The sequence below is a fragment of the Elephantulus edwardii genome, unplaced genomic scaffold (assembly GCF_000299155.1).
Source record: "Elephantulus edwardii isolate Elephantulus edwardi_28Jun2011 unplaced genomic scaffold, EleEdw1.0 scaffold00171, whole genome shotgun sequence".
Taxonomy (NCBI): Eukaryota; Metazoa; Chordata; class Mammalia; order Macroscelidea; family Macroscelididae; genus Elephantulus; species Elephantulus edwardii.
Genome location: NW_006399921.1, coordinates 3,019,975 through 3,041,607, shown reverse-complemented (window position 1 = coordinate 3,041,607; position 21,633 = coordinate 3,019,975).

Below are 21,633 nucleotides of genomic sequence, written 5' to 3'. Positions count from 1 at the left end.
TGATTCCTATGCATACCATTAGGTGAGATCCATGTGTATAGCCTGCATTTATGTTTCTTATAAAATATATTTGCAATAAATAAATTATTGAATGTGCAAAACTCTGTCATTCTACTTCCAGCCTCTTTTCTCTCACCGAGCCCATGTTTTCCAGCTACTGATCCTTCTTCCCTGTTCCCAACTTTTGCATTCCAGTCACCCATTATTATTAATGCATCTTGATTGCATGTTTGATCAATTTCTGACTGAAAAAGTTGGTAAAAATCTTCTATTTCCTCTTCTTTGCCTCTAGTTGTTGGTGCATATATTTGAATGATAGTGGTATTCATTGGACTTCCTTGTATGAGTATGGATATTATCCTGTCACTCACCACCTTGCATTTCAGGATAGATCTAGAAATGATTTTTTTTAATTATAAAAGCAACCCCATTTTTTATCACCTTTTCATCCCCAGCATAATAAATCATATGATCATAAATGTAAGTACACAAAGACCTAGACTTAGAAAATAAAAAAGAAGGAACACATTTGACATTTCTCAAGTTGAAAGAACTCAAGTAAAAATTCAAGGTTCCAGTTGCAAGACTTAAGTATTGTATGGAGGAAATATTGAATGATGTAAGAAGCATCAAAAAAGATCAGAGGAATACATATAGTCTCCTTTCCAAAAAGAATTGATTGGTACTGAACCCTTTCAGGAACTAGCATATGATAAAAAAATCAATGCTGTAGACTGAGTATAAGGATCCAAGGGAGAGGGAAGGGTCGAAGCAGAGGGATGAGAATGTTGCAGGGGAAGGGCGACTAATCATGGAGTTGTACAATTTGATGGGGCGTAAGGGAAATTGGAAGAATCTGTTCTGAAAAACAGTATATTCTAATTTTATAAATAAACTAGTATAATAATAATAATAAAAAAAAAGACTCAATGGTACTGAAGTAAGAAACCCTACCCTCTAGTATTCTAGTATTGACAAAACTATAAGGATCTTGATATTGAAGGAATACTTTCTGAAGTGTTTCAGAAAACAGATGAAGCTTTGGGCATCCTCACTAATCTATGCCAAAAAATATGAAAAACAGCTACTTGATTATATTTTTTATGGACACTGGGAGGATTTAACTTTAAAACAGTTTGAGATTAAATGAATACTAAAGAATTAATGCTTTTGAATTGTAGTGCTGGTGAAGATAACTGAATATTTCATGAGAAGTCAAAGTCACAAACAACTCTGTCTTGGAGAAGAGCAAGTGCTCATTCGAGGCAAGGATGGTTAAACTGTCAGCATGCTGTCAGGCGGGTCCAATTCTTGGAAAAATACATCATGCTGCGAAAGGTGGAGGTATAGAGAAAGAAAGGAAACCCCTCAATAAAGTGGATTTAAATGGTGACCACAAAATGGGCTGAAATATGGCAGAGATTGTGAGGACGGCACAGGATAAGTCCATGTTTTCATCTGTTGTTGACATCACTATGAATCATAGTCAATTTAAGGGCACCTAAAAAGACAGCACTATGGAGCACTCGTGTTGTAGATCATTGTATGATGGGCTGTCAAGCTTAAGGTCAGCTGTTCAAAATCACCAGTTGCTCTAAGAGAAAAAGATGGGCAATCTTTTCTCCATAAATATTTGCAGCCTTGGAAACTGGATGGAAGTTTATTAGGACATTTCAGTAGCATTTCTGTCTCTGAAAGATTTTTCTGACCCTATAGTTTGGATACTTCTTTGCCCCATCTTATCCTCTGTGGCAGTGGTTGTGTGTTTGTTTTACTTTTTTGTTTTGACATAGCATATTGCGTGGAATAAAGGTGCTACTCAGTTCACTAATTTAGTAGTTCTCAGTCTTTCACTACCTTCCGGCAGGTGTGAGGAAAGATGAAGGTATGTTCACAGTTCTGTGCTGTTTGTATGGAGCAGTGGAGGGCAGGCTGAACTGGTGCTGACGAAATCTTTCTTCAGTCAGATAATACAGGAGCAGATGTTTGCTGTTGCTCTGTAAATGAAGCTATTGAAGGTATATGTGTGTGTTGGCATTGTTAGATCCTGTTGTTGTCTCTTACCGGGTAAGGAAAAAGAAAGAAAGGAAAACTCGAAGCAAAAGTAGGGGGCGGGGGAGAAAACAAGACAATGTAAACGAGGAAGGGGAAAAAACAAAGAGAATAGAAAGGAGAAAACTGAGGGGCAGGAAGGGTACCTGGTTGGTGCTTTCCCAATGCTAAGTTAGGTGGACACAAGATTTCTAGTCAGTAATGGAGTCCAAGAGCTAGAATCAGGGATGGTACTCACTGCTGGTGTTGGGTGGAGGGCATATGTGTCTCCAAGTGTGAGGATGGTATCCACTCACTTCCAGATCCAGAAAGACACCCTAAAAGAGACAGCCCTTGCCAAGCCAGGTAGTAGGTAGGACACTGGTTCAGAGATAGTGCATTACCCCAACACTAGCTGGAGGAGTATGTGTACCTCCAAATGTGAAAATGATATGTATCTGGTGCTAGAACCTCAGAAGTAGCCTTGCCAGGACCAGTAGTTGTCAACCCAGGATGCTCATGGATGAGTCATTCCACTGGCTACATAGGTGAAGAGCACAGAGCTCTAAGGACTAGGATCCCTGTCACAGATGATGCTTCTGCCAAACTTGGGAGGACTGCAGGCTTAGGCTTCCCCATCCCAGGAGTTGCAGGGAGAGCATTTATCCTAATGTGGAATACAACCTCAGTGAGTACCAAACCCACATTGGTACATACCAGGCCTCAGGCAGAGCAGAGACAAGGCCTGAGGGAGCCCTCACCTGATAGGTGAGTATGGAGGACAGTCTCTCCTTTGATCACTGGGAGAGTCAGGGGGAGACCTTGGAGAGGGACAGCATGCTTGGAAAGGTAAAGGCGACACAATAGGAAGACTTTCAATGAGATGGATTGAAACAGTGACTGCAACAGTAGGCTCAAGTGTCAGAAATGAGGATAGCAGAGGATAGGACAGGTCTGTTGCTCATTTGGTTGCCAGGAGTCGTATTTGACTCAACACCACCTAAAGACAACAACATACTTCGATTTCTTTTACAGTTAACCTGTAGTGTAGTTGCTGCTGCAGGACCAGGCCCTGCACTGATCAGAAAATTGCTTGCAGAGGTTCAAAATGATGGTGTCATGTCGCAATTCACCACCTCATCTGTCTCCTTATTAAATATTTTCATTCAATTTCTTTATTTTTCCAGTTGCTAGATTATCTGTTTATTTATCAATTCCTTTAAAGGCAGTATTTTCCAATGTGGTAGTCCATCTATATCTGTTTTCTGGTGCCTAGGAGGCAAAAGATAGGGCTCTAAGAATTGATGAAATACAATTTGACATATTTCAACAAACAGATGCTGCCCTGAACATGCTCACCAGGTTGTGCCAAGAAATATGGAGGATAGCTATCTGGCCAAATGGATGAAAGACATCAATATTTATTTCCATTCTAAAAAAAAGGTGATTGGATAGAGTGGGGAAATTATCAAACAATATCACTAATATCACATGCAAGCAAAATCCTTCTGAAGATTACCCAAAACCTACTGAAACAGTACATTGACAGAGAACTACCAAAATACAAGCTGAGTTTAGAAGAGGTCATGGCACTAGTGACATTATCACCAATATCAGATGGATCTTGGAAGAAAGCAAAGAGTACCAGAGGAATGTCTTATCTGTATTTCATTGACTATGTAAAGGCATTTGACTGTATAGATCACAATAATTTTTGGTTACCCTTGAGGACAATGGGAATCCTAGAACACTTGATTGTGCTTGTGTGAAACCTATACTTGGACTAGGAATCAGTCCTCAGAACAGAGCAAAGAAACACTATATGGTTCTAAATTAGGAAAGGAGAGCATCAGGAATGCATCCTATCTCCTTACCTTTTCAACCTGTATGTGGAACAGATCATTTGGAAGACTGGATTTTATGAAGAGGAATGTGGCATTAGGATTTGAGTAACACTCACCAACAACCTGTGTTATGCAAATAACACAACCTTACTTGCTGAAACTGAGGAGAACCTGAAGTGCTTGCTGCAGAAAGTCAAGGGATGTAGTCTTCAATATGGATTGAAGCTCAACATCAAGAAGACAAAGATTGTCACCACTGAGCCAATTGGCAGCATATATAGATGGAGAAAAGATTGAGGCTTTTAATAATTTCAGCTTACTTGGCTCCACAATCAACAACTCTGGGTACCAGCAGCCAGGAAATAAAAAGATGAATTGCACTGGAGAAGTCTACTGTCAGAGACCTATCCAAAGTGCTAAAGAGCAATGATGTCAGTCTAGAGACTATGGTGCATCTGATCCAGGCCATGGTCTTTGCAGTTACTTCCTATGCATCAGAAAACTAGATAATGAATAAGGATTATAGAATAAGAATTGAGGTGCTGGTGAAGAGTATTGAACATGGACAGCCAAGAGAACAAACAGATCTGTCTTGGAGAGGGTGAAACCAAATGTCTCCTTGAAAGTAAGGGTTTTGAAGCTCCATCTCACATATGTTGGGCACATAGTCAGGAAGGAAATATCCTTGCAGAAAGACATCATATGAAGCTGGAAGGACACAGGAAAGGAAGACCTGGATGAGATGGATTGACACAGTAACTGGGGTAATAGAGGTTGGTGTGTCGAAGTCAGTGAGACTGGCTCAGGACAGGACTGGGTTGCTATGTGTTGCAGGTGTCTTGAGGGAACATAACAATACAAAAACATGTAGTACCTAGTCTAAGCCATCCTCTGTCTACTCTTAGACTGCTGGAAGCTCCTGCACAATTATTTTTGTGACTCATTTGTTGTAATGAAAATGAGTACTAACTTTCTGAATCATCATTTGGCAATTGTCATTAAGCACTACAGAAAAATGTCCGTGCTTGGACCTGATAATTCTACTTGGCAAAATTCTATCCTCTCAAAATTATGATAAATATATGAAGGAGATTGCTCATCTATCTCTTGAGGAGTAACTGGATTTAAGCTGTTGGAGGCATAGAGCTGTTAGTTAGCAGGGCAACTCACTGAAGATTGGGCAAATCTAATCATATCTTCATGCCTACCTTCCATGCCTAGAATCATGCTCGAAAGCTAGAACACGTTCTGCCAATGTTTAATAAGCTATATAAGAGAACTGTTTAAATTTCATTTAAGAACTTTGCTACTGAGTCTGATTTAGTCATTATTCCATTGGCTTTTTAAGATTCTTTTTCAATGTTTTAAAGATTAAAAAACATTTCAAGGGGTAAGTCAAAGTCATTGCTGCCAATTCAGGACCCACTCAGAGCTGACCCTCCAGTGGGTTCTCAGAGACTGTAAATCACACAGAAGGATATTGTCCATCTTTCTCCCTTAGAGAAACTAATGGGTTCATACCACTTGCCTTTGGATTGTCAATATAACTTTTTACCCACGAGGTCATGAGGATCTGCAAAACAACCTTAAAGATAGCCTTTCCACATTAGGTGGGGGTGGGGAGTAAAGGTCATTCACTGAAATAGTTGACATAATGTTACTCTGATAGAAATCTACAGAGTGTGAGTTACTGCATAACCATTCTTTCAACTCAGAACCAAAAATTTCATGGAATTAGTACTTCAAGTCTAAAGTATTGAGTGTTTGGAATTCCACAGCACCTTCACGGCATCATGCTAGCAAGGGAAGACAATTATGAAAATAATGTATTGTGTTGTTGAATTGTGGATTTCGGCTCTGTTGGGCTGATAAAGGACATTGAATTTTTTTTTCAGTCTCAACAATAACAATTTATTGAGAATTCCTGGTATGATGGGTATCTCTTGCCAATCTTAAGGGAGAAAAATCAACATTGCAGGAAGTCACTGAAAAATCATGCAATGATTTCTCATGCCATCAACACCTCTGGATAAAAGGGAAAGAAGAAAGTAAATTTCTTGAGAAAAGATCAGTCTTTGCTAATCAAGGAGAGATTCGGAGGACACATGTGGAAGGGACCCTCATATGATATGATTTTGCATGTGCGCTGGATTTGGTGTGAAAAACAATGTATACAAACTTTGTAAGTAAACCAGTATAAAATAAAAATTAAAACAACAACAACAAAAACAAACAACTAGAGGAGAAAAAGGTCTATTCCTTTTCTAGGTCTGAATTTCTTAGTCCCCAGACTCATTTCTTAGCTTTATTAAGGCTGTGACTTGCCCAAACGAAATTTTCATCCTGTAAATTTGTCACAAGGTTAGCAACAGTGTGACAGACAAGGTTCTGTGTGTGGTAATAATTGTCATGAAGTTTCTAGGATTCTTAAACCCTGAACAGTTTGATGTAGCCAAGCTCTTGCTCAGTGCATTTCCAAGCATCTTGGAAGGCTCAGCTTCACCCTCAGCCTGTCCAATCTTCTGCTGCTATTCCTGCTTTACCATCTCTACCAAGAACTGAGCCTTCTGGGCCTCTTGCTAGGCTGATTGACTTCTACAACAGTCATGTCCTCTCAGCAGAAGCTTAGCTTTGTGATAGTTGCATCATTCAGGATGGACTTGAAGTCATTGGCCCTTTCAGTCAATTCCCTGTGGAAGAACAGGGAAACCTGAGCCCTTGGGTTGATCAGCCATGAGTCATTGAACTTAACCCCCACACTCTTAAGGATCTCTTTGATGATGGATTCCAAAGATTAAAGGCATTGGACCTAAGAAAACACTCATAGAAAGATATTTACCACATTTGGATCTTTGGAGCCTGTCGAGGAGAAGATTTTTCACAGCCTGTCCCAAATGTCATAGAAAATGTAGTGCTAAAACAAGAGGGTCCTAAAATGAAGGCCATTGGCTAGGATGATGAAGGACAGTTGATCTTTATAAGAACATTTTTTATTAGGAAAAAGCTTAGTGGTCTAAGACATATCATGAATTATTTTTTAAAGTATAATGGAAAAATTACATTTTATAAATTAATTAAAGCTGTATCATTTGGGAAGGTGGGTATTTTTATTTATCATCATAGAAAGAGATATAATGCTGTCAATATTTACATAAAGGTTAAATTTATCTCAAAAGCAGAAGTTAGCATTCTAATGTTTTTTGGAGTTAAAGCTGAGATACCATTATGACCTGCTGGCTATATTTGTTTTGTGTCAGAATGTCTATGTGTCTGTGTACTTGCGAGGTTCATTGGTTACTGGAGGAGCAGTATTTGAGCAAGCCTGAACCAAACAATAGCTCTTCTTGTTTACAGATAGGTTCACATTCTTTCAGGGTTGGATGTTAAAGAATCATGAATTGAATACTAAATATTGCTTTGTTTCCCACTAGGAGTTCAGCATTCTGCCTGTCTTTCCTTCCTCCATCTCTCCCTCCTCAATCCTTCATAAAAGACATTTTAGTTACGTAATTCTGATTAGTAATAAAAGGCTTAAACATAATGCTGAAGCATGAGCTGAACACCTCATGTCTTCCTTCAATTTTAGCAAGCAAAGCTGCATCATCGGCATGATGTATATTGTTGATGAATTTTTCTTCTGATATCTCATTAATTCTCATAAAGTCCAGCTTCCCGAATGATTTGGTCTGCATATAGATTGAAAAAGTATGAAGATAGTATGTATCCCTGGTCCTGAATCATGTAGTGTTTTCCAGCTCTGTTCTGACTACTGTTTTCCTACTCCAAGTATAGATTTCAAATAAGCACAACTAAGTGTTCTGGTATCCCCATTCTTCTCAAGGTTAGCCACAATGTACAATGTACTATGATACACACAGTCAAATGCCTTTGCATAGTCAATTAAATACAGATAGATAGACATTCCACTGGTATTCTCCACTTTCAGCTAAGATCTATATAACATTGGCTGTCATGTCCCTAGTTCTACAACCTCTTCTAGATCCAGCTTTCACATCTGGCCATCCTCTGATGATGTGCTCTTCCAGTCAATTGAGCAGGTAGTTGTCCTTCAGATTTCTTGGCATAACCTGGTTAATGCATCCAGTGTAGCATCTGTTTGCTGAAATATGTCAGTTGGTATTCTATTCCATTAATTTCAGGGGCCTTGTTTTTTGCCAATTTGTTCAGAGCAGTTTGAATATCATCTTCCTTCATCGCCCTAGGATCTTCATAACATATTGTTTCATAAAATTCTTCTGTGTACTCCTTCCACCTTCTTTTGATGTTTCCTGGGTCATTCAACATTCTGCCTTCAGCAGCCTTAAGTGTTGCACTTTGAGGCTTGAATTTATTCTTCAAATCCTTCAGCTTAAGAAATGCTGAGCAAGTTTGCCCCTTTTGATTTTCCAGCTCCAGCTCTTTGCACATTTCATTATAATACTTTGCTTTGTCTTCCCGAGTTTCCCTTTGAAACCTTCTGTTCAGCTCTTTGACTTCTTGGTTTCTTCCCTTTGCTTTGGCTTTTCAGTACTCTAGTGCAATATTCAGAGTCTCTTCAGACATTCATCTTAGTCTTTTCTCCCTGTTTTGTCTTTTCAATGACAGCTCAGTGGGACAAAGCAAGGTATTATAATGGAATGTGCAGAGAGCTAGAATTGGAGAATTAAAAAGGGAAGAACTTACTCCTCAAGCTGAAAGAACTGAAAAACAAATTTAAGCCTCTTGTGCAATATTGAAAATGCTATGGACAATATAGTGAATGACTCAGAAAGCATCAAAGGAAGACGGAGGTAATACATAAGAAAAAATTGATTGACACTGAAAATTTCCAGGAAGTACCATAAGAAAAGGAGTCAATGGTAATGAACAATGAAAAAGAAGCTGCATTGGAGACATTGGCAAAAAAATAAGGACCCAGAAATCGATGGGATACCAACTGACTTGTTTCAATTAACAGATACAGCATTGGATATACTCACCAAGATGCCAGGAAATTTGGAGGATGGCTGTCTGGCCACTGGATTGGAAGAGGTCCATATTTGTTCCCACTCTCAAGAAAGGTGATCTAACTGAATATGGAAATTATTGAACAATAGTATCTATATCACTTGCAAGCAAAATACTGCTGAAGATTATAAAAAAAAAAATAAAATGTCTGGAACAGTACATAGGTAAGAAACTGCCAGAAGTTCAAGCAGAATTTAGAAGAGGATGTGGCACCAGGACATCATTGTTCATGTCAGATGGATCTGAGCTGGAAATAAGGAATACTAGAAGAATGTCTATTTGTACTTGATTGACTATGCAAAGGCATTTGACTGTGTGGATCATGACAAGTTGTCGTTGAAACTGAGAAGAACAGGAATCCCAGAGTACTTGATTGTGCTCATGCAGATCCTATACCTGGACCAGGAGGCTGTTGTGCAAACAGAGCAGGGGAGCACTGCATGGTTTGGAATTAAGAAGGGAGTGCACCAGAGTTGTATTCTCTGTCCGTATCTATTCAACCTGTATGCTGAGCTAATTATCCAAGAATCTGGACTTTATGAGGAGGATTGTAGCATCAGGATTGGAAGGAAACTCTTCAGTAACCTGTGTTATGGAGATGGCACATCCTTGCTTGCTGAAAGTGAGGAGAGCCTGAAGCACTTGTTGCAGAAGATCAAAGAATGCAGCCTTTGGTATGGATTGCATCTCAAGGTCGGGAAAACAAAGATTCTTACCACTGAACCACTGGCAGCATCATGATGGATGGAGAGAAGATTGAAATTGTTAACATCTTCATCTTGCTTAGATCCACAATTAAAACCTTTAGTATCCGCAGTCAGGAAATAAAGAGACACATTGCACTGGGAAAATCTGCAGTTAGGGACCTTTCCAAATTACTGAGGAGTAGTGATATCAGTTTGAAATCTAAGACACATCTTATTCAGGTCATAGTATTTCTGATTACTAGCTATGCATTTGAGAGCTGCACAATAAATAAGGATGACAAAAAAAATAATTGATACCTTTGATCTTTGATGTTGGAGAAGAGCACTGAACATCCCTAAGAGAATGAACAGATAATATGTCTTGGAGAGGGTATAGCCAGAATGCTCTTTGAAGGACATGTTGCTAGGAGAGGTTATTCCTTGAAGCAGACATGATGCTTTTAAGGGTGGAAAGTTGGCAAAGGAGAATAACCTCAACCAGGTGGATTGATACGGTGACTGCTTCAATGGGCTCCTGTGTGTCAGGAAGTGTGAGGATGGTACAGATAGATATTCCTCTGATACTCTCTGCCTTTGGCCAAGATCCATCTGACAATGGAAATGTTGTCTCTCTGCTATGGCCTCCTATAAACCCAGCTTGTATTTGTAATAGTTCTCCATTGATGTACTGTTCCAGTTGCTTTGGGATAATCTTCAGCAGGATTTCCTGTCATTCTTTGTAAATTTTTATTCTGTGAGGTTGAGGCTCAGTTTTTGCATGTAATTTTCTGTGCTGAGCTCTTATTGTTTGTTGATCTTTATATTTTCTTAATTACTATTATTTTGTTAACTGAGTTTTTATTATTTCCTTCTTTTTAGTATCATAAGTTTTAAAATTTACTTTGGGATTAACCTAAATTTAAGATATTCTTTTGTATATTGACTTTTCTTTGACTTCCTCTCCATGTGGAAATTCTATACCTTTAATCTCCCTTTTTCTTTTGTGGTTGTCATCTTTTACCTTCTGACACTTCTGTTTTCTATTTTCTCTCATACTGTTTGATTTACTTTTTAAGTATTTTTACGGGCTGATATCTGAGTGATGTTGTTCTGTGTCTTAGTGTCAGGTTGTTACTTCATATGTTGATTCTGTTATAAAGACTTATTTCTTGAAGGGCTTTTCTGTGTTTTACAAATTCTCATAGTTTTGTTTACCTGGACATATTCTGGTTTTGCCATTGAGTTTGACAGACAGTTTTACTGGATATATAATTCTTGCTTGACAACTTTTTTTCTTTCAGAGTTTTATAAATGTTTTTGATTTGCTTTCTTGTCAGCATTGTTTCTGCTAAGGCATTATAGTTATTATAGTCTTATCAGCTTCCTTTAAAGGCATTACTTAGTTTTGCTGAAGCTGTTCTCAGAATTCGTTGTCTGGGTTTTGAAAGTTTGATTACGGTAAGTGTTCTTTTAGGGTATATGCTATATGGGATTTTTTGATCTTGTTTGATGCATATCTTCATGATATTAGGGAAGATTTCTGCTTGCAGATATCCAAAAACTTTCTCTGTGCTTCATCCGCTCCCCATCTCTTCCTGGTCTGCAAATTCAATTACACATCAATTATTCGTTTTAATGGTAGCCCCCATAACTTTTAAGCTTTTTAAATTTTTCATCATTCTTTGCTCTGATTGTTATTTTAACAAATTTATATCAAAAGATTCAAATAGCCTGCTAATCATGGGGTTGTACACTTTGATGGGTACAGGGGTGAGGGAAATTGGAAGAATCTGTTCTCAAAATCAATGTTTTCAAATTTTGTAAACAAATGAACATTTTAAAAAGATTCACTTATCAAAACACTACAATTTCATTTATTCTTCTTTCTACTTACTAAATTCTGTTGTTTAGCCCTTATACAGAATTACCTATTTCTGAAATTTTAGTCTTGATCTTCTGACCTTCTACATTATTTTTGCTTGCTTTCTGGTTGTGTTTGAGTCCACCCACTGCTCTGTGGGAGAAAAATGGACAATCTCCTCCCGTGTGATTTACTGCCTCTGAAAACCCACTGAAGGGCCAGCTGTTGACTTGATGCAATACAACAACAGCTAGTTGTTTACTTTTTATTTTTGTTTTTGCATTGTTTCCCTGAAATCTCCTAGAGTTGTGTTTATGTTTTCTTTGGTTTTGTTTCCTCTTGGAGGATCTAATATGTAAATCTTCTGGATTCCTTATTTTTTTAGATTGATTATTATTTCTTCCTCAGAAAGATTTTCTTGTCCTTTATTTGGTCATTTTCCTGAGCCATCTTGCCCTGTATCTTTATATAATTTAGTATTGTTTATTGCCTTTGAAGAATGAAAACGTTATTTATTTACTACACGTTTACTTGCTTCGTTCTGAATTTTATTTTCTTTTGTCTTGTTTTTGCATATCCTGCTTGGATGGACTCGTGTGCTTTGCTGATATCTAGTCTTGTGGCACTTGAATGTTCACCACTTGTTTTCAGTTGTATTGGGGAGCAGATGGCAATATGCAATGAGTATTTGTTCATTGGTTGGTTGGGAGGCACCTCAGGGATATTTACACAGATACTCTGGCTCTTGTAGAAATTCAGTGATGTTTCTTTCCTGTACTTTTCCCCCAGGATTGCTGTTAGCTTTGTCACAAGATGACTGTGCCATGACACACAGGTCAACAAGGCACTTAAGTTCTGAATCTCTTCTTATTTACTCTTTTCATTCTATTTCTTTTTCCAGTCAGTGTTACTGACTAGAAAGGCAGATAATTCCTTATCTTTCCATATGATGTTCAGAGTTTCAGAATTGTCATCTGAGTTGATTTCATCAATTTCTCTAGTCTTTGCTCTCGAGCGGTGGTGTGGGACATTCACCTAGTCTGCAATCTTGACTTTTTCCTCTCAGACATAATCACTTTTAAGATATAAAAAGGATAGATCATGTACCAAGACAAACGATCACAAATGGGAAAAATATAGGTGTTATGTAGAGAGAGCCTAGGAATCAAAGAACAGAGAAGAACTCTAGAGAAGCAGAAACCGTTACTGCCATTCTCTCCAGCTCATAGAGATAAGGTTTTCTCCTTCAGCTAGTGCCCTGAATTTGGATTTCTAACCTCATAAATAATGATAACATAAATTCTTGTTTTTAAAACAGCCTACTTTTGATATTTATGTTAGGAAACAAGAAAACTAGGTTAAATTGTATATGAGGGGGTTTTTAAGAACATACCTTGCAGTGAAGCCCATTAGTTAGGTTAAATTCATTGACTAGAGCTTAGTTGTATGGGCACTGCAAAGGAAGATGGAGAGTATAGTAAAGCCATACAACCAGAAAAGAAAGGAAAGAGGTTCATTAAACAGCTCTTTTTTTATCACACTCTTGTTCAAGAATCAGAATGTGCAGGAAAATTACTTCTGTCATTTACTTCTATGCTTTCTCCTCTGGAAAAAATGCTTGCTTAGAGCACTTTCAAAGATGATCCACCTTATGAACAAATTACTGACAGTTTGTTGGAATTGACTAATAGAACCCACTGCTGCTAAGACCAGTCTCAACACTGGGTTTCTGAGTCTGTAAACTTCTGTGAGAGACAAATGTCCATGTTTATCCCACAAAGATGCCAGAGGACTCAAACTGCCAATCTTTGAACTAACAGACTAAAACACAATGCAAGTACATCAACAAGGCTCCTTTGGTTGAATATTTTATTTAGTAAATTATAAAACGTGAAGGATACCACAAATTCTGCACAAAAAAATAATATTTCAATAATAAAAAAATATTTTTCATATTAAATAAGAAGTTGGGATCTAATGATTGATTAATAAGCAGCTGGATACATCTGTCTGGGAACAAAGAGTACTTAACTGAAGAGATCAAGGAGGTACAATGAGTGGGTACAAGAACATCTCTCAGGTCAAGTTAATGCCGTGAGAAGCACCAACAATTTGAAATGTCGTTCTAGTTATTTAATTACTAATATCTAGTGATGTGACAATCATCACCATCCTCATATAGTAATTATAGCAGTCCAAAGTTTGAAAATTAAAAGCCTTAACAAAGTTGCTTTTGTGTGTTCTGAGAACTGTATTATTTCCTATGCTTTCTAAGTTAGAGTCTCTGAGCCCCAATTAATTTCACTTAGAGCATTTGTACTGTTGTGCACTACATGTTCAAAAGAGGAAATGCCATTTCTTCTTAAATGAATGGCACGTTGACTGGTTATTGGCTGTTACTGTTGGTACACAAAGTTAGAGATAAGAGCATTGATCTGGCAATGAAACAAATTGCCTTTTAAAAGAGGGCAGTTTGAATTTGACAGCTGTTGATGATTATGTGTCTCTCTAATGGATTCTGTGTAATACCATCAGAAATGTGACAGACCTTCAAACTCATCCACTTAGCCACCCATTTCTATCAAGGACTGCTTACATCTGCCTGTTCCCTTTGCTACACAAATAACTGAATCCACCAATAAGGAATGTTGTTGTTGTTGTTGCTAAGTGCCATTGAGTCATAGATGATTCATAGCGACCCTATGAAAGAAAGACGTGATCACTTCATAGAGTTTCTGGAGGCAAGCCATTTTGGAAGTGGATACCGCTCCTGCTTCCAAGCTTGTTTTAATCGGGAAGCCCCACCAAACACTGTCCACTATGGGTAACCATTATTGCATTTGGCACATCAGTATCACAGTGTTTAGCAACACAGCAACCTCAAGTTAGTTACCTCTGTACAACAATGCACAGACCAGTGCTATGCTGCTTAGAAGAATGTTTGACAAAAAACAATGTAAACCAGGCCTGAGTGCTGCAGAATTAAAATTACCCACCTTGGGCTTGGTAGCATAACTTTCTGTCCACTAGGCAAACGTAGCTCTATGTTGTCATTGTTATTGTTGTTAAGTGACATCAAGTTGTAGACGACTCATAGCAACCCATGAATGAAAGACCTGAGCACTGTTCATAGAGTTCCCAATAAGGAATAGTTTGAAATATTATTTAGATGGCTGATAAATTACGTGGTTCGAATCCACCAGCTGCTTTGCTGAAGAAGGAGGAACAGTCTCCTCCTGTACCAGTCAGATCCAATTTGACGGTACAGACACACCCAAAAAAATAAAAAATTTAAAAAAACCCACACAGTTTTCATTGCAATTGACAAAGTTTTCAGCACAAATTGATTTTCCATTCAACAGTTAATTAATTTTGTTCTGTAAAGTTGATGGCAAGCCTCATAATGTTCAGCACTTCTCCCACTTTCTCCTGTACTTAGTTTCCATTTGTCTTTATTTAATATGCCTTCTTTGCTTTTGCTATGAGTAAAGGACTACTCTTTTGACCTCGTTCAGTCACTTGTTCTGTGGTGTGCATACCTTTCTAGTGTTACCATTTGTTTTCTAGGCTTGCATGTTGCTTGACGGAAAGCTGAGCCATTGGGTGAATTCAATTCCAGGCTTAAAGGATGAATTAGGGCCATTGTCTTATGAGTTCCATCTGTGCCTGTCAGACCAATAAGGCTGTTATTTTTTATGGTTTTGATTTTTGTTCCACATTTTTCTCTCCCTCTATCAAGGACCTTCTATTATGTTCCCTTTCAGACTGGTCAGGTATGGTAGCAGGACGTCATAGAGTTCTTCTGGTCTTTGAGTCAAAGAGGGTAAGGTCGATACAATCCCCTGGTCTTTGATCCACTCATTTCTATATAGTTTTTCTATTATTCTTTGTTTCAGACTGGGTTATACCAATAGTTGTACCTTAGATGCTACTAACTAGCCTTTTAGAACCTCTCACCACAGTTGTTACAACAACAATCACTACTCACCACAGTAGGATCGAGAACATTGTCTTACAAAACTATGCTAAAGTAACCAAGTTAGCTGTTTTCTGGCACTGTGATCTTGCACCCCGAAAGCCAGTGATTTATTAGCACAAAATGTTTAGATATGCCTAAGAAGTTTTCATAACTTTTTTCCTCGGATTGTTATTGTGTGTACTGTTGAGTCAGAACCGACCCATAGCTGACCCTCTGGTGATTGCCATTCTTCCGCAGAGAAGCTGCCTTTGGGATTACAACAGTTTCTTGCCACTAGGCCACCAGAGCGTCCCCCACCTCATACATGGATATAATTCCAAGACATGTAAATATGTATAAAGAAATTCCTTCTTCCAAACTCTTAAATGGTCATGAGTGTAATTTCATTTGTTTCTCTAAATAGCTTGCTTGTCTGTCCACATATCTACTTACAGATTTTGTTTGTTATACTGATAGATATTGCATAATTATAAGTGTAATGGTATCTAACTTTGTTACTATAATTTTGTGCACCTGTTTCGGCATTTGCCTTAGAAATATTATGCTGATAATCTCCTTATTATATACTTGTTTTCACTTTACCCAATTAATTTATGTCTATTGTGTAGGAAGCTCTGATAGCCTAGTGGTAAGAAGCTGTAACTGCAATCTCAAAGGCATGCAATTCGAATCCTCCAGCTGCTCTGCAGGAGAAGGATGGACAATCTTCTCTCATGCAATTAACTGGCTTGCAAAACCCACTGGAGGGTCAGCTATGGATCATTCCGGACATGAAGGTATACAGCAACAACAATTATCTAGTTAGTGCCTTTCACTCACATTTCTCTGCCTGGATACCATCAAAGAATGTGTTCTCTGTGTTGACGTTTTCTTAACTTGTTATAATAGTGGAGTTACACAATATTTGTCCTTTCATGACCGGTTTATTTGATTCAGCTTAATGCCCTCCACATTCACTCACATTTGGAAGTGTTTCATGTATTGTTATTTTTTTTAACATTACATAGTATTACATTGTGTATGTTGTTGTTAAGTGCCATTGAGTCGCAGGCGACTCATAGCGACTCTATGAAGGAGAGTCCTCAACACTTGGGTGTCTCTCATCCTTTCTCCAGGTTCATAGGGTTTCCGGAGGCAAGGTATTACGGAAGTGGATGCCACTCCTCCTATCAAGCTTGTTTTAATCAGGGAGCTCCACCCCACTCTGTGTCCGCATTGGGTAGCCAACCATTAATGCATTTGACACATCAGTGTGACAGTGTTCAGCCTCACAGCAACCACAAGTGACCGTGGTACGGCAACTTGTACACCTGGGCTATACGAACTAGAGGAATTTCTGAACAAAAACAATGAAAGACAGGCCCGAGGGCCATGGATTAAAAGTCACCCAACGTCGGCCTGGTAGAATCACTTTCTATCCACTGAGCCAGCTGATCTCTCTCTCTGTATACATTGTGCATACATATATCATAGCTTATTTATTCATCTATTATGTACCCTTAGGTATGTCCATCTCTTTGTTATTGTGAATAATGCTGTGATGAATATGAATATGTACATATTTATCCCTTCTACATATCTTATTTCTTTTTAATATATACCTATTGATGAGATTGCTGTCTCAAATTATATCTTTATTTCCAACTGTTCAAGAAAGAACGACACCATTTTCCACAGTTTTTGCACCATTTCAGAATCCCACTAGCAACGTATAACAGTCTCAATCACTCCATAACCTCACATATTTCTTGGTTTCTGTCATATGAAGCTTCACTATCATTGTTGGAATGAGAAGATATCTCACTGTTGCTTTGATATATGTCTCTCTAGTTGTTAAAATCTGATCATCAGAAGAGCAGTCAGAAGATCAAAAGACAAGTTGCATTGGGAAAATCTGCTGTCAAGGACTGCTCCACAGGTTAAAGAACAGTATCCACAGTGCTAAAGAACAATGATGTCAGTCTAAAGACTGAGGTGTGCCTGATACAATCCATGGTCTTCTCAATTGCTTGTTATGCCTCTGAGAGCTGGAAAATGACTAGAGATGACTGAAGAAGATTCTATACTGTTGAGCTGTGGTGCTAAAGAAGAATATTGACCATACTAATGACTGCCAAGAAAACAAACAGTTCTGTCTCAGAGAGAGTGAAACCAGGTTGCTCATTGGAGGCAAGGATTTTTTTTCCCCCTATAATTATATTTTATTCATTTCAATGAACATCTACAGAGATTTTGGAATTCCATTCATTCATTGTTGCACCCTTCTCCCCGCCCACCCCCCCCCCCCCCCCGTTTGCTCCTTGGAGGCAAGATTTTAAAATTCCATCTCACTTCTTTGGTCATACTGTTAAGAGTAACCAATCATTGGAGAAGGACATGCTTGGAAGGGCAGAAGGTCCAGCACAAGAGAGGAAGGCTCTGGATGAGAAGGATTGGCAGGGCTCGACGGCACATAAGAACAGCAACAGTAGCTAAAGAGTGCAAGTATTTCTTCATGTGTTTTTTTGGCCACCAAATATCACCCTAGATGAAATAACTGTTTACATCCTCTGCTTATTTTTTTTAAAATCAGATAGTGATAAGTTAACAATATATAGGTAATACTTTAAGATCATAGAAGAGCACCTAGGAAAAACTTTTATTGGTTCATTTCAATAAAATTAGAGGTAAGATTGCTTCCAGTCACAAATTGGTGGGGAATATATATACACAATTTCCAGTAAGCAAGGCAAAGAATTTCCCCAGGACACCAGACTACCAAGAACATTAGTCAAAGATCATTCTGTTGGTAAGTTCCCATTTTCTGGTCACATTAGCTTCAGTTGTTAGGCTCTGTCAAGTTGGTTCCAATTCATGGGAACTTTCTGTAAAAGAGAAGGAAATATTACCCAGGCCTGTACCATCCTTGCAGTTATGTTATGTTATGTTGCATGCATTGTACCAACTCATCTTACTGAAATTTTCTTTTTAGCTGACCTTCTACTTTACCAAGCATAACGTCCTTCTAATAAGGACCAGGGGTTTGTCTTTCTAATAGTATCTCCAAGGTACATGAAACAAAGTCTTGCCATCCTAACCACCAAAGAACATTCTGGCTATACATCTTCCAACAGATTTATCTCTTCTGGAAAGCTATAGCCCATTCAGCATTCTTTATCCACACCCTGCTTTCATCTTCCAAATTTTCTTTTGAATCTGACATGAATTTCTGACAGTTCCTTATTGATGAACTACTGTTGTCTGCATACCAGATTCTGGTCATCCTGGTGGTGGTGGTTGTTATGTGCTGTCTAGTAGAGTATGACTCCTACTGACCCTATGAACAACAGATCTGAACCCTGGCTTATCCTATGCCATCTTCACATTTCCTGACACACTAGAGCCCATTGCAGCAGTCACCATGTCAATCCATCTGGTCAAGTGTCTTCCTCTTCTTTGCCGAGTCTTCCCAGTATCATGCCACTTTCCCAAGGAACAGCCCCTTGTAGGAACATGCCCAAAGTATGTGAGGAGAAGCCTCATCATTCTTGCCTCCAAAGATCACTCCAGCTGCACCCTCTACAAGACAAATTTGTTTGTTCTTTTGGCCATTCATGGACTGTTCAACACTGTTCTTCAACACCACAGCTCAATGACATGAATTCTTCTGTCATCCTTATTCACTGTCCAGCTCTCAGATGCATAACAAGTGATTGGAAAGACTATGACCTGAATCAGATGCACCTTAGTCCTCAAACTGACATCATTACTCCTCAATAATTTGGAGATGTGCCTAACTTCAGAGTTTCTCAGTGCAATGTGTCTCCTTACTTCCTGACTGCTGGTACCAAGGGTGTTACATGTGGATCCAAGTAAGATGAAGTTGTTTCCTATTGGTCCAGTGGTAAGAATCTTTGGGGTTTTTTTTTTATCTTGAGATGCAGTCAATACTGACCATCTTGGTTTGAAGGCATCTAATCTGAAAGTAGCTAGATGGCTTGCCAAGAAGGTCATTTGTTGGCTTTAGAGAATTAATTTGAGTTCAAACCATTTTGATGGTGATTCAAATCTAAGAGGTGTTTTTAGTGACCTCAGTGTAATGAGATTAGATTTCTTTTTTCCATGTCATTACCATCAATAGCTTCATCTTTGTGCTCCTTTCCTATCTATTCCATGTAGGAGGCCTTTGGAGAATAGCTCAGTATTGGCAAGCAGACAGATATCCCAAATGCCTCCACCAGAAGCCACATTGAGATAGGTTCTTTTGATTTTAAGTGTTATCTGTATGGCTTCTCAAGTGTAAGATGACCTCACTATAAAAATGTTCTCTCTGTTCCCTGAAAGTAATAAGCAATGTTCTTGTTAAGGACTTTGGGTCAAAGTCCGTATCTCTAGCTTTGGATACATCTAAAGAGACTATTATGCTCCAGGGAGTCAAGCTTTCAGATCTTATCTGTTTGAGAATACAGTAAAGAATACTTTAAGTTTTATTTTATTCATCGTTTATATAATCACTTAAATTACAAATGAAATAGACCATTATTATGTCACCCATGTTCTCCTGTGAGCCAATGCATGTGTGTTTTATCTTTCATAAAATTCCATAAAAGAATCTTACACAATGTTCTATGATAATAATCTCTTATTTGTGACAAGTACAAACTATTCCAAACAGAGGTTTTGCCTCAGTCTCATCTGGAAAACTCTTGAAATTGCTTGATTTGAGTAGATATGTCTATTCTTTGTTTCTCCTATCGCCATGGTACCAGGGTATCTGACTCTGTCTGAGCAGTAGCTCTGAATCCATGTCATTCCAGACTCAGTGAAAGCCAGAGTGATTCACTGGCAATTCCAGATAAGTGTTTGGTAAATAGAAGTACAAGGACTCTTATTGGACAGAACTAGAGACATATTTTTAGCAAAATTATTTATGAGAAGCTTTCATATTAATTTCATCTTGTCAATTTTGTAATTTTAACAATACATATTCTGGCATATTTGGAAGATCTTAAAAGTAAACATCAATGTGTGCTTCTAGTCTCCCTGTTGGTATACTTCCATTAGTTCAGTGATGAGAAAAGACAGTGGCTGAGATGTAACTTACTAGCACACTGGTGAAGATCAAGCGTGAAGAAGAAAAGATAATTTCTCATAATTTTAATAAAGTGTTGAGAAGACAGAGTACATGCTATGAGAAGCAAATAAGACACACAAAAACAGCACTCCAGAGCCCTTGGTCCAATACTCACTTTTTGAGTGACAATAAAATGTCATATGTAATAATATTACATTATTGTTCATATTGTTGTGTGCCTTGAGTAAGAACTAATGCATACCTGGCCCTTCAGTGAGTTTTCAGAGGCAGTAAATCACATTGAAAATTGGCTTTCTCCTGAGGAGGAGCTGGTTGATTTGAACCACATTCCTTTGAGCTGACAGCACAACTCCTTACTACCAAACCACCAGTGCTCCCTAATATTAAATAAGTAGTCATAATTTGAATATTATTAGCATGTTAGTTTTGTTTGTACTTAATTTGCTAATTAACGTTTACTATATTACTTAAAAACTATATGTATGTGGGGATTTATGGCTACTTTTATGGTTACACATATTTTTTTAAACATCTAAAGTAATTAAATTCTACATGGTACACCATAAAAATGGTTTTCCTCTAGAAATATGTCCACATATTACTCAAATTGAGGAAATATTGTTTGTGTCTTTATGGGGAATTCTGTATAAAATTATCTCTAAGTGCTCTAGATAAAAACACCTACTTACTAAGTTTAGTGACAGAGTCAAAGGATTGGAATGGACAATAATTACTAAAAAGGAAGTTTAATTTTATTTCATTTGCACTTTTTCTGGGATGATGTTCCTGTCACCTCACTAGAACAGCACCTTGTTTAGATCTTTCTGAACCTCTCTCCATCAGGGTTTGGACGAATGCAGCATACTCTTAGATATATTCCCCTCCCCCCTTTTTCTTAAATTATACTAGTTTATTTACAAAATTTGGATATACTGTATATATTCTTCTTGCTAGATGCTTTCAACCACCTCCCAATGAGAGAAAGGATATTTGTAGCTGCATTGTGGCTTTGAATAAAGATCTGTCTTAAAGAAAGTATTCTCAAAGCTGAATGAGGGAGTTGGAAACAACCCAGGTGCCCATCAACAAATGAATGGATAGAGAAGCTGTGGTATATTCACACAATGGAATACTATGCTGCATTGAAAAAC